Source organism: Abramis brama (genome assembly GCF_963993115.1).
Source record: "Abramis brama genome assembly, chromosome: 4".
Classification (NCBI taxonomy): domain Eukaryota; kingdom Metazoa; phylum Chordata; class Actinopteri; order Cypriniformes; family Leuciscidae; genus Abramis; species Abramis brama.
Window position 1 is genome coordinate 42,385,935 of NC_139966.1, and position 14,264 is coordinate 42,400,198.

Below are 14,264 nucleotides of genomic sequence, written 5' to 3' on the forward strand. Positions count from 1 at the left end.
TCTGTGCCTGCAATCATTTTGCAGTGTTTACCAGAGGATTTGTTGACTAATGGTCTGAAGAGGAGGTGACTAGTCGAAAAACAGTTAGAAGCAACAAATAAAAACTACATTTATTAAAGATACTGCCAATATAGAAATATATAAAATGTTAAAATATATAAAATGTTTTAAAATTCATACATTATAAGACTTTGATTTGATTTTAATTAATAGAAACTTACAAAAATATACAAAAATAATTGGCAATGTTTGGTGGTGTTAGGAAACGTTATCTAGGAAACGGTATAAACATCAAATCAAACAAGAAATTTATCTATAAGCACTACTGTTCAAAAGTTTGGGGTCAGTAAGATAAAAAAAATTCTGCAAGGACACAATAAATTGATCAAAAGTGACAGTGAAAAATGAAATATTTATAATGTTACAAAAAATATTTCAATTGCTGTTTTGAACTTTCTATCAAAGAATCGTGAAAAAAAAAAAAAAAAAAAAACTACCCCGGTTTCCACCAAAATATTAAGCGGCACAACTGTTTTCAAGACTGATAATAATAATGTTTCTTGAGCAGCACGAAAAAAATTCTAAAGGATCATGTGACACTGAAGACTGGAGTAATGATGCTGAAAATTTTTTATCACAGGAATAAATTCACTGAAAAAAAAAGATAGGAAAGTGTGGATGAAGTCGTATTATATTTCCGTTATCTGTCAGCTCGCTTTCTGATTGGGTATTGTTTCTTTTCACGTGACAATCTACGGGGTTCCCCTCACAAAACAGGATTTCTGATCGTAAATATAACATGTTGGAAATGTACGATTCGTGATTGGTGCGGCCCCGATGTTATTCCGAGCAGATTCAATCACTCGTAACACACCTCACACCACAGGAAAATCTGATAAGATTATCCGTAGAAACCATCAAGATAATCAGGACTTTACCTAGGATTGTCGGAAGGGGAGAATTGACCCTTCGCTAAGCCCCGCCCTCCTTAGTTACTGTTGCTACGCCTGACAAGCTTTTGCACCTGGCACGTCTATTACATATGCACCGGTGTCAGACATTCCCAAGGAGATAATTAGTCATTTTTGGCGAACAGGTGAAATATCTGAGAGAGCAAGACAAAAGGGACTGCAGTATGCATTCGAGGGATATATCCACGACATAATATGCAACCGATTAGAGAATAATTGTATCAAAATTGAAGCTAAAGCCTATAGGTCCCAGCGTAAGCAGCAGCCGCCTCATACGCTGACCATTCAAATGGGAAACACACAAATTGAGTCACTAAATGTTCATGCACAGCAGGGTAAGTGAAATTTGAAAATAATCTAATAATTATAAATCAAACATCTTACCCATAAGTCTTGTGGAATAAACACAAGACATTAGCCTGACCACTTTGCAATGATAACATTCTCCAGCTTATATTTTTAGCGCGCCAGGCTACTGCTCACACGTCGTCTAATCTACAACATTTAGTTGTGAATGGGGCCTCCCACACTGCTTGATCCATGCCCGGCATTTCATCCCTTGGGTTTTAAGTTTCGAGAAGGGAAAAATCCCCATCCCCCCCCCCCGGCCAAACTTTTAGGATACCGGGTATCAGATTTGCACAATCCATACGCAAAACGCATATTTCCCTCGCTCGAAAGCTTGCCAGACCTCCCGTGCCTAGTTACGGTTGCTAAGCCACGATTGGCCTGTGGTGGGTTTCGGGCGTGGCTTAGCAAAGGGTCAATTGGGTCCACAATCGTGCCGATTATCTTGTAGTGTGTGGGTGCCTTAAGACATTTTGTTGGCAAAGATAAAGGTTGTGGGCTGAGTCTGGGCAGGTATTACCCTGACAAATGCATTTGTTGGAAGGCGATGGGTTCACCACCCACCCATCTGGTTTTTCAGATCCATATATCTCACACTCTTACACAACATCCTACCAGACACACATACATTTTCATCTGTCCCTTAAAATATCCACTTAAGGGTAAATGAGCACAATTGTGTTTGTATTACGGGTCATACACCAAGCTCAGGAACGTTTACTGTTCTAAAAGCTCAAACAGATCTATATGAAAGCAACCAAAAAGGGTCAGAGCAGGGCCGGCTGCCAGAACCAAAGCAAACAAAACCTAATTGGTTGTTATCAGATAGATAATGCAACTGAACACTGGAGTCAAAGAAGCCATCCCTGCCTCTTCCCTTTGAGCATATTTACCAGCGAGACATGAAGGACATGCCTCACATTTAGTACCCTCTGTCCTGGGCTCAAATTGAGCAGTTTTGCATGTCAGAACCCGAAGCTCATACTGGGTCAGTGATTGGTCAACAGCTGTTCTGAGACACACATCACAGAGAGGGAGCTCAAATGATTCATCTGTCAACCAATCACAGCCATAAGTGCACCACGACCAATTAAACGTTGGGAGAGAGAAAGAGAGACAGACAGAAAGCACGAGACCGAGTGAGAAAAACTGAAGAAAAATAAAGAGAGAGAGAGAGACATGTGTAAAGAGGACCGATGAGAGAAAGAAGAAAAGATACTCATAAATAGACCAAGAAAGGAGTCACAAGGTAAGAAGGGAGAGAGAGAGAGGTGAGAAAGAGAGAGGGAGTAACTGATAGAGAAGCAGAAAGCATGTGGCGCACAGACAGAAGAGCGGAGAGAATGAGAGCGCTCTCTCACTCCGTCTCCGCAGACAGCAGCTAATGAACTAAGAGAGCGAGAGACGGCACGTATAAAACTAGCGGATACGCTACCTGAGGAAACTTTCTGACACATAAGAGTGTCAGAAAAGATCACTGCGTTGCACACAGGGGGAAAAAAAGCTCAGCTGGAAGACGTGCTTCTCTCATGGAAAAAAACGTAAAAGCTGAGACAATGGGAGACTGAGAGGGACACTCTTTTGACCTCTGATGCGCTGACACCTTTGGGGACGGGAGAGTGCGTTTAATGGATTTCTGACATTTTCCTGTGACGGTTTTCTGTCCATTTTGAGTTTCAGGTAAGAACATTTGTCTCAAGTTTTTCTATTTACCTGAATGCTAGACTTAACCGTAATAACCTAAAGTGAGGCAAATAAACTAAATGAGGAAAACATGACAAGATAAATGGTGGTCTGTTCATGTTAGATTTTACATCTTCGTTTTGGGTGAACCAGAAACATTTGCCTTTTAAATTATGCAAATGACAAACAAAATTCATGAATATGAATGAACGCAGACTTATCTGCACAGAATTTAGACAGGGCTCAAGGTGTATCAGTACAAAGCTTTTCTGCTTGAGTGAATTCTCCCTTTTTTCTGCATTTGATCACAACTACAAATTAGACTAATAGACATGACCTGAACCAAAAACGCTGGAAAAGTGACAACCAAATTATGATGAAATCCTCAGACTGCTCAAAGCTGCTATTTTGTTAATGCTTTCATTAATAATAACTATATATATATATATATATATATATATATATATATATGAAGAGTTCAGATGCAAAAGCCTCTAAGTGCCATCTGAATTTTTTTTCTAGAATGATCATTTTTATCAAGCTTGTATATTTAAGTTCAGTAATTTCACTTAAATGACAATTCATAGGTAATTTTCATTGCCATTTAAGTGAAATTACTGAACTTAAATATACGAGCTTGATAAAAATGATCATTCTTTAAGAAAATTTCAGATGGAACTTAGAGGCTTTTGCATCTGAACTCTTCATATATATATTATTAATGAAAGCATAACTGACAAACACTAAAATAATATACTGAGACACATTCACAGAGATATTAACATGTGAAAAAAGACAAAATGGACAGTGTTTAAATTTAAGACAAATTTCAAACAAATTTAAGACAACAACTACTAAAATAAACAAAACATCTAAACCAAGTGAAGAGAGACAATAATTACATGGATTAAAAAAAATTACAGGTGTGTTTTGAGAAAAGTCATTTAAACTAAAGCTACTATAAAAGGCAACCATCAGTACATTGAAAAACTACGGTGACCGGGAGGGGACATGTTCGGTTCACTTATTTTTGTCGTGGCCACAACATATAAACTCGTGGGAACGTGATATTAAGTCGTGGGAACGTGATAATATCTTGTGGGAACGTGATATTAAGTCGTGGGAACGTCATAATATCTTGTGGGAACGTGAAATCACGATTTGATTTTTCATTGTTGAAATAACATTATTTCAGGGTGCAAACCTGATGAAAAATCAATGTTAAATTTCAACATTGATTCAATGATCTTTTGGTTAATGCATTAACATTGATTCAATATAGATTCAATGTTGGTCTGCTATCTGGGTTATAAGTCGTGGCCACGAGATCATTTTGTTGAGGTAACGACATCATTATGTCGTGGCCACGCGATGCAAAGTCGTAGCCTCGAGATCATATGTTGAGTGAACGATATATTTTTCTCGTGGCCACGACTTCATATTTTGAGAGAACGACATTTGTCGTGGCCACGAGTTGAGGGAGCCACAGCGGCCAATACTGTAACCGTACCATAGCACAGACTGGGCTACAGCAGAGATGGAGATGACAGAAGAAATAACATTTTACTTTAAATTAGGAATGTCATATAAAGATATAGTGCGGTCTTTGGCATTAAGACATGGGTACGTTATAAGTGAAAGACACATGAAGCGCATTCTTAGATTTTTTTGTCGCACGCATATTTAGGGACCGTCTCAAAATTACATGCGACATTGGCATAAACGTTTCTAACTTCAATAGCATTTGAAGACAATGACTTACAGTCATAAAACCAACTGTACATTGTTCACCCAGGTCTCATGTATGATGCACACCTTTTAGATTTTTGATATTTATGACAATAAACTGCTAAATCATATGCAAATATTGCTGTGTAGGCCTATTTCACTACTGTATTGGATCATACACAAAATATGACAATATTTAAAGGACAAATCCAGTGAAAAATGAACCTGGGGTTAATTAACACATGGTTACCGAGTCGATCGTTCCCTGGGATGCGTTTTCATGAAAATCGAATGTAAAGAGTTTTATCTTTAAAAACAGATTAGCTCATAACACTAGTATATGGGGCACAGAGTAAGTAAAAGTAAATCGCTAGTTAATACCACTAACAAGGCTCAAAATAGCCTCACACTAACACGGTAGCATAATGAGGGTCCCTACATGCAAACCGAAGCATTGAGAACTTTGTAAGTGTACAGACAGTTTAATAAGAAGATACTTTATAAAGACACATTACGCGTTTACATGCAGGAGCCATCTTGGAAAACAGTCTCGACTAATCGAGCCACGAACGCCGCGCTACGTTAGATTTCACAAACGTAATTCCTATCAACCAGCTCACTTAGCACGCCGTTCGTGACTCGATTAGTCGAGACTGTTTTCCAAGATGGCTCCTGCATGTAAACGTGTAATGTACTGTCTTTATAAAGTATCTTCTTATTAAACTGTCTGTACACTTACAAAGTTCTCAATGCTTCGGTTTGTATGTAAGGACCCTCATTATGCTACCGTGTTAGTGTGAGGCTATTTTGAGCCTTGTTAGTGGTATTAACTAGCGATGTACTTTTACTTACTCTGTGCCCCATATACTAGTGTTATGAGCTAATCTGTTTTTAAAGATAAAACTCTATACATTCGATTTTCATGAAAACGCATCACAGGGAACGATCGACTCGGTAACCATGTGTTAATTAACCCCAGGTTCATTTTTCACTGGATTTGTCCTTTAAAGCTCAATATCATTTGAAGACAATGACTTACAGTCATAAAACCAACTGTATATTGTTCATATAGGTCTCATGTATGATGCACACCTTTAATATTTTTGATATTTATGACAATAAACTGCTAAATCATATGCAAATATTGCTATGTATTTCACTACTGTATGGGATCATATACAGAATATGACAATATTTAAAGCTCAATAGCATTTGAAGACAATGACTTACAGTCATAAAACCAACTGTCCCTAAATATGCGTGCGATGAAAAAGTCTAAGAATGCCTTCATGTGTCTTTCACTTATAACGTACACATGTCTTAATGCCAAAGACCGAACTATATCTTTATATGACATTCCTAATTTAAAGTAAAATGTTATTTCTTCTGTCATCTCCATCTCTGCTGTAGCCCAGTCTATGCTATGGTACGGTTACAGTATTGGCCGCTGTGGCTCCCTCAACATAACTCGTGGCCACGACAAATAGATGTCGTTCTCTCACGAGAAAAATATATCGTTCCCTCAACATATGATCTCGAGGCTACGACTTTGCATCGCGTGGCCACGACATGATGTCGTTACCTCACCAAAATGATCTCGTGGCCACGACTTAATATGACGTTCCCACAAGATATTAGGACGTTCCCACGAGTTTATATGTTGTGGCCATGACAAAAATAAGTGAACCGAACATGTCCCCTCCCGGTCACCGTAAAAAACAGAAACTGGATGCTGGCGAAAGATTTGTATTTATTTTATGTCCAACTGTATTCACAATAAATCAGAATATAGTGATTATTTTTTGAGTAGTGACTCCTGGTCCCCAATGCCCTTTCACTAAATCACTAAATTCACTAAAGTATTTTATATTTTGATGAATTGGTGGCTAATTCGTAGGAATGATCTACTTACACCCTGCTGATGGTAAGGTTTAAAGGTTGACCTTCATGCTGCTTGCTTTTTTTTCTTCTAAAAATACATCATAAATCATACATTTTTGTACAAATTCATACAAATTTGCCAACTCGTAAAATACTTGTTTTCTCTTGAGATTGGGTTGGGTCATTCACACTATTCACACACTCAAATTAAGTACAAATTGCACACAATGCTCTGATATGAGCATCCGTTTTTAGAAACCATAGCAACTAACTCAACACACACACACACACACACACACACACACACACACACACACACACACACACACACACACACACACACACACAATGCCCGACTGTGGGTCCAGTGCCAGATCAGTCTTTCCCCTCCACCCCCTATACCAGTGTCATGCTGTTGTTGCTGTGCACACAGCTGGTCAGAAAGACACATTAGGTTGTCGTTTCCTCTGGTGATAGACATTCAGTGAAGCGGGTCCAACAGCACCATGCTGTGTTCTGCTGCATTCAGACAGGTGGCTGTAATGCAGTCGGGGCTGTTTAGCACCTGTTGCTCAGTACGTACGAACTGCCTTCAAAGAAACACACTCTGACAGCATGTCAGCATTCACACAACTCTCACGCCTCTGCTCGGCATCTGCAGAACATTGATCAAGTCTATTGCACTCGCCCAAACATTCATCCAATGACCCCATCAGCCTCTTAAAGGAAACCTGTGGCTTTTAATTGCATCTATGGTCTTGTATTGTCCACCACCCTGAGATGTTATGGTTCTCTACATGATTGGTAAGAAACACAGGCAATTAAATTCTTTATGTGATCTGGCACTAAAATCCATAGGTTGGTTGCTATGGTACTGCGGACCGCAAGTGGGCGGACTTTTTATTTATTGCCCAACCTAGTCCCATAGCAGCCTCTTCCTCCCATTGTTCAGTGTAATATACACAATTATGCTACATGTCTGAAGAATCTCTTGAGAGGTGCAGGAAGTAGATCAGTATGCTATTTAAGGCCCTTGGTGATGACTGTCAAACACCTCTCAGCACTGAGGGTTGAGAATAGGTTATATCATTACCATATGCTTGAGGAGGAAATGCATTGGTTGCATTCAGTATGTAAAAACACACATGAAACTTGCGGAGAGACTGAGGTCAGGAGTAGAATGATTCTTTGGCTGATTTTTCTAAGAACAATGAAAAACACTGCTGTCGAACACTGTCCAATACTCAAACTGGATTCTTAATAATTAATTTTGGGGAACTCTCTTTGAAATTGTAGCTTGCTAAGCTCATAATTTTAAGTAGTTAAGCTACATTTAAGTAAATTAAGATGACAGCATGTTTTTATAAATAAAAATATAACTTGTACCCATGTGATGTAATTTATGATTGAATAAAATCTGTATTTTTGAATAATTTCAAATTAATTAGAATGAATGAATAACTGAATCTCAATTAGGGTAACACTATCAAACTTGAACGGAAAAATTTACAAAGAGTCGTATAATTTTTGGAATCTGTTGATTCAATAGAATGAATCAGACTTTCCAGTTCTACATAAGAGAGAGGACCACTTAGGATACAATTATTCACTATAATGAATTCCAGTGCTATATATGACAGAGAGAGAATCATATTCATTTGGAATGAATCAGATTCACTACAATGAATCAGACCTTTCTAGATTAGAGAGAGGGAGAGGATCATTTTAAGATTCACTAGAATGAATAAGATTCAATACAATGAATCAGACCTTTTAGTGCTAAATATGAGAGAGAGGGGATTCATGTAAGATTCACTAGAATGAATCAGAATCACTACAATGAATCAGATTCACTACAATAAATCAGCCATTCTAGTACATATGAGAGAGATTTCATTTAAATTAATCAGATTTACTACATTGAATCAGACCTTTCAGTGCTACATATGAGATAGAAAGGGGGAACATTTAGGATTCACTAAAAATGAATCAGATTAAATTTGATTCCTACAATGATTTAGACATTATAATATTTTATATATATATATATAATATTATATATATAATACACACACAACACTTTTGTTTTTGCCCCCATTTTTCATGAGCTGAACTCTAAGACTTTAAGATCTAAGACTTTTTCTATGTACACAAAAGGCCTATTTCTCTCAAATATTGTCCACAAATCTGTCTAAATCTGTGTTACTGAGCACTTCTCCTTTGCCGAGATAATCCATCCACCTCACAGGTGTGGCATATCAAGATGCTGATTAGACAGCATGATTATTGCACAGGTGTGCCTTAGGCTGGCCACAATAAAAGGCCACTCTAAAATGCAGTTTTATCTCACAGCACAATGCCACAGATGTCGCAAGTTTTGAGGGAGCGTGCAATTGGCATGCTGACTGCAGGAATGTCCACCAAAGCTGTTGCCAGTGAATTTAATGTTCATTTCTCTACCATAAGCCGTCTCCAAAGGCGTTTCAGAGAATTTGGCAGTCCAACTGGCCTCACAACCGCAGACCACGTGTAACCACACCAGCCCAGGACCTCCACATCCAGCATCTTCACCTCCTAGATCGTCTGAGACCAGCCACCTGGACAGCTGCTGCAACAATCGTTTGCATAATCAAAGAATTTCTGCACCAACTGTCAGAAACTATCTCAGGGAAGCTCATCTGCATGCTCGTCGTCCTCATCGGGGTCTCGACCTGACTGCAGTTTGTCGTCGTAACCGACTTGAGTGGGCAAATGCTCACATTCGATGGCGCCTGGCACTTTGAGAGGTGTTCTCTTCACGGATGAATCACGGTTTTCACGGTAAAGGGCAGATTGCAGACAGTGTGTATGGCGTCGTTTGGGTGAGCGCTGATATCAACGTTGTGGATCGAGTGGCCCATGGTGGGCGATGGGGTTATGGTATGAGCAGGCGTGTGTTATGGACAACGAACACAGGTGCATTTTATTGATGCCATTTTGAATGCACAGAGATACCGCGACGAGATCCTGAGGCCCATTGTTGTGCCATTCATCCACGACCATCACCTCATGTTGCAGCATGATAATGCACGGCCCCATGTTGCAAGGATCTGTACACAATTCCTGGAAGCTGAAAACATACCAGTTCTTGCATGGCTAGCATACATGAGGTGGATGGATTATCTCGGCAAAGTGCTCACTAACACAGATTTAGACAGATTTGTGAATAATATTTGAGAGAAATAGGCATTTTGTGTACATAGAAAAAGTCTTAGATCTTTGAGTTCAGCTCATGAAAAATGGCGGCAAAAACAAGTGTTGCGTTTATAATTTTGTTCAGTGTATATATGTGTGTGTATAATGTGTGTGTTAGAGAGAAAAAATATCATCATTTATGATTCACTACAATCAGATTCACTAAAATGAATCAGACTTTCCAATATATTTGAGAGTGAACCACATAGATGAGCACGTTTGATTATTCCCTCAGTTTACACAAATTAGTAAATTAGTACAGGCATGAGCGGGTGAGTTTAAACTGGGGATCTTGCCTGGGTGCTTCTTCTGAACTTACTTAGAGATAAAACAGAGCTGAATCTAAATCCTGGTTAAAAGGGCAACCCACATTGTTGGATGCCAGGTCTGTAAATCCATTGAGAAGCTGAGATCAAGCAGGAAAAGGTCAATCATATCTTGTACTTATATAGGCCACTTGGCTCCGTCTGGCACAAAGCCGACGGGGACGTAAATACCTGGCACTGAGAAACATTGAAGCTGGGGTATTTCGAAAATAATCTGACCATGGAGAAGAGTCTGATGTGAGTGTTTGAGTGTGATAGAGATAAGTTCACTCATTGAAGAGCCATCCAGGCAGATGGTCCCTAGATCACAGCAGGGGCCGCTCTCATGGAGTAAAGCAAGGCTTGGTCGTGACGAAAAAGAGGAAAGAGAGAAAAAGAGGAAAACGAGATTCGTTAAAGAAACAGAAGGAATCCATCAATATGATGATCCACTTCATTTTTACTATATTGCTGTCTATGTTCAAAGACTTCCATTTATACTGTATTAGAAAAACTGCAAGCTTGATTTTCAATTCAATTATTTATTTGTATAGCGCTTTTTACAATACACATAATTTCAAAGCAGCTTTAAAGAAAATGCATGTGTCTACATTACAATTAAGAGTGATGTTATACATTTTTAGACAACATAGGCAACATGCCACCAAAAAAAAAAAAAAAAAATTGGCTTTTTATAAGCTATTAAAATATTATCTAGATTATCAAATGAATTAATAACCAAAAGCCACTATGATGCAGAGCCCTCTGTTCCTCAGACTGATTCCAACCCATATTATATCTAATCTGCTTCTGCCATCGGAATAATTATTTCACTTTAAAATTGCTTTGTCCCATAACTTCTAATTTTTTTTTCTTTTTCTCCATATCAGACCTTCTAATTGACTGTCCGAGGGCGGCGTTTATTAGAGTGTGACCTCGCATTAATCGCAGCTGTGCTGGGTCCACCGAACCGTTGAGTTTATTCACAGCTCTAATGATATTTCACCATGTGGGTGCCTACAAAATGTCCCTAACTGGAATAGAGGAGATCTCAGTTAACTTTTGTAAAAAGGTTCACAAAATATAAAGCGTGGGGTATCTCCGTAATGCCACACCCTTCACACACACAGCACAGCAAAACCTATTTTGAATTGTTCAGAATTGTTTGATTGTGTGTTGAATGCTAATTGGCCAAACGAGAGAGTGAGATTGTGAGAGGGACTCTAGATAAGCTGGCAGTTGATCTACAAGACTTAAAACATGAAAATCAATGACCAAGATCTCACAGCAGGGCAATTGTCATGAGGCACATGTAGTGGATGAAGTACATTTGACAGTTTTTGTTCATATATCTATCAGCTTGAAATGAATTGAAGCTGAAATCTTATCAGGATCTGTTTTAGGATGATGCCATTTGACGAAGTGAATGCCCATCGACAGCTTTTGTCGATTACATCAGAAGCATGTTTCATTAACCCATGACATTTCACAGTGATTAGCTCATTATTAGCTTAATGCATTGACTCACATACACATATCAGTTTGTGGGAAATAAAGTACCAGTGTTAGCACAGCTGAGAAAAATAAAACATTTCCATGTAAGAGAAAGACGTCCAGGATTTCATGTGCCACCCGCTAATGCTAATGCTGCTATATGTACAGTATATAATACCTAATCTTTCATTTTTATCAATTGTTAAGGCTACCATTTCAATGGCCTCTGTGCTAGAATTAGGCTGGTAAGCATGGCCTATCCCTAGCTGGAATGCCATATCTACACCATTAAGGTGTGGTCACATTAGCCAAATTTTGGATAAAATTTTGAGGACAAAAAAATGTCCATTGTCAATAGTGTAGCAATGCATGACGCACAGCTCACACAGAAGTCATTTTAAAACCAAGCAGCTTGTTGCTTAACATGGCAAATCCACAAGACCAGCAAAATCTGTGTGGGAAAATGTTTCGCCCTTGCGTGAAACTTCTTTTTTAAACTTTATTTTAAATTTCCCAAACTTTATTGGGATATAATTTTCTTGTGGATCCTGATGAGTCAAATGACATATATGGCTCAGCTGAATGTCTAAAACATTGACAAAGACAGCAGACACATATGTGCCTGCCAAAAAGTACCATTGAGATGAATGCTAATGCTAACAGATAGCCTAACTTCCATCAGATATTATAGATCCCTTTGCTCAAAGCTACCTGTAATAAATTAAAAAAGTACTAAATTCTAATTTTGATTCGAAGTGCAATATTCTTAAATGCAGATTATTTTTGTAACCTATACACACACACGTTGTGTTTTCATGTTTCATGGGTACTTTTCATAGACATAATGATTTTTATACTATACAAACTGTGTATTCCGTCCCCTAACCCTAAACCTACCCATCACAGAAAACTTTCTGCATTTTTACATTTTCAAAAAACATGACTTGGTATGATTAATAAGCTGTTTTCCTCCATGGAGACATTTTGTAGGGTTTACCAGGACACACACACGCAGGCACACGCACACACAGTTAAAAAAATGTAGCCATTTGCTACCTTGTGACCTTATCCTCTTGTTTTCACACTTTCTCTTCACACAAAAAGCACATACTTTAATACGCCATCCCTTCCCTTAACACAGATCATTGCCTCGCCTCCCTCTGGAGCTTTTATTGTCGCGGTGAATATCTCCACATTTATCTCTCCTCTTGCTCCCTCAGTGTTTTCCTGTAGAGTCTCATGGCTATAAATCTTCAAAAAGACATCCAGCCACACAAAGGAAATGCCACAGGCCATCACCTGATCTGTTGCCTCTCAAGACGTCTCATGAATCAAACCATTTAAGGGTGAAAAACACTTTCTGTCAAGATTTTTTCCTGAACCGTGACATAAAAAGATGACCAGCTCAAATAGAGAGGCATTGACAGGTGAGATGCCTCAGGTTCACTGTCTTCTTTTCTCTGCTGCAATTTAAAAATAATTAAATCAATAAAAGACACTTTACAAACCTTCAATAATAAGGCAACACTTATACTATGCAAACATTATTATTGGACTGAATGATCACAATGACAGTACAATAGTTTTTGAACACCTACGAAAAGACTGGTGCTCTCTGATTAGCTTAGAAAAAATAACTATAATAGAGAGAGGAAAGGCAGTAATTACCTTGATCACTATTCATTGTTCCCGTTGGAGGAATGTAGCTGCTCTGAAATTCCTTGTCTATAATTAAAACCGGCTGCCATCGTTGGTGACGGAACCTTATTGGAGGTGAGGACGATATCTCAATACTAAAGACGCTTTTAATTGAGCATAACTGAGAAAGGGAAATCAGTAATGGTTCGGAAGTCCAGAACAATAGTAAGAGAGAAATTAATGCAACATATGGCCATAAATACATATTTCCCTAACAGAAAACATTATATATATAGTTTTTTTTTTTTTTAAACAAAGGAGGACGTCCTTTGAATATCCCTAAATTTCATGTTAACAGGGTTGTACGCAAAGTGTGGGACAGAGCTAAATATTACCATTTTGATTATAAAAATCAATTCATTTATATAATCTACTTACTATAATGAATTAAATATCAATATTCTGTACTGACAGAATAGGATACAGAAATTTTGTTTAAAACATGGTAGTTTTCATAGTAGCATTATCTAACATGTAACATCTTAATACAGAGTTTGCAATTCCAATGCTCTTAAGAGAAGTCATTGGAAATAGAAATGTACGGTTACACTTTATTTTAAGGTGTCGTTGTTACAGTGTAATTATATATTTAAGTACTGAGTAATATCAATTAACAACATGTACTTAATCTAGGGTTAGGGTAGGATTAGGATTCGGTTGAGGGTTAGTTGCATGTAATTTTGCATAAATGACTGTTATTATTACTATGGTAAGTACATGTACATTGAAAAAAAAAGTTGCTGCCTTAAATTTTTAAGTACAATCAACTTGGATGTCATTTACGAGTTGAATCTTGTATAACCTATAACATTCTTAAAAATGCTTAACTTATTTTGATGAGTTAAAGCAAATTTAAAAACGTATGTTATCATAACTTACTGATCATATAATTTTTTACATGTGTACTGTGCTCTTGGAAAGT

At 37.9% G+C, this 14,264-nt stretch overlaps 1 protein-coding gene across 4 annotated transcripts in view; it reads left to right on the forward strand.

Moving 5' to 3' along the window:
* drd4-rs (dopamine receptor D4 related sequence) overlaps window positions 1-14,264 on the forward strand; it is a 32,642-nt gene that overhangs the window by 5,312 nt on the left and 13,066 nt on the right. The window contains exons 1-2 of one of the 4 annotated variants that reach the window (XM_084111757.1): window positions 2,388-2,999; window positions 12,865-13,071. The exons of 1 other annotated variant lie outside the window; for it this stretch is intronic. The gene's annotated coding sequence lies outside the window, so the exon portion shown is untranslated. Of the gene's footprint in view, window positions 1-2,387; window positions 3,000-12,840; window positions 13,072-14,264 lie in introns of those variants that run through there. 2 more of the 4 variants (XM_084111755.1, XM_084111756.1) reach the window with 2 other exon arrangements.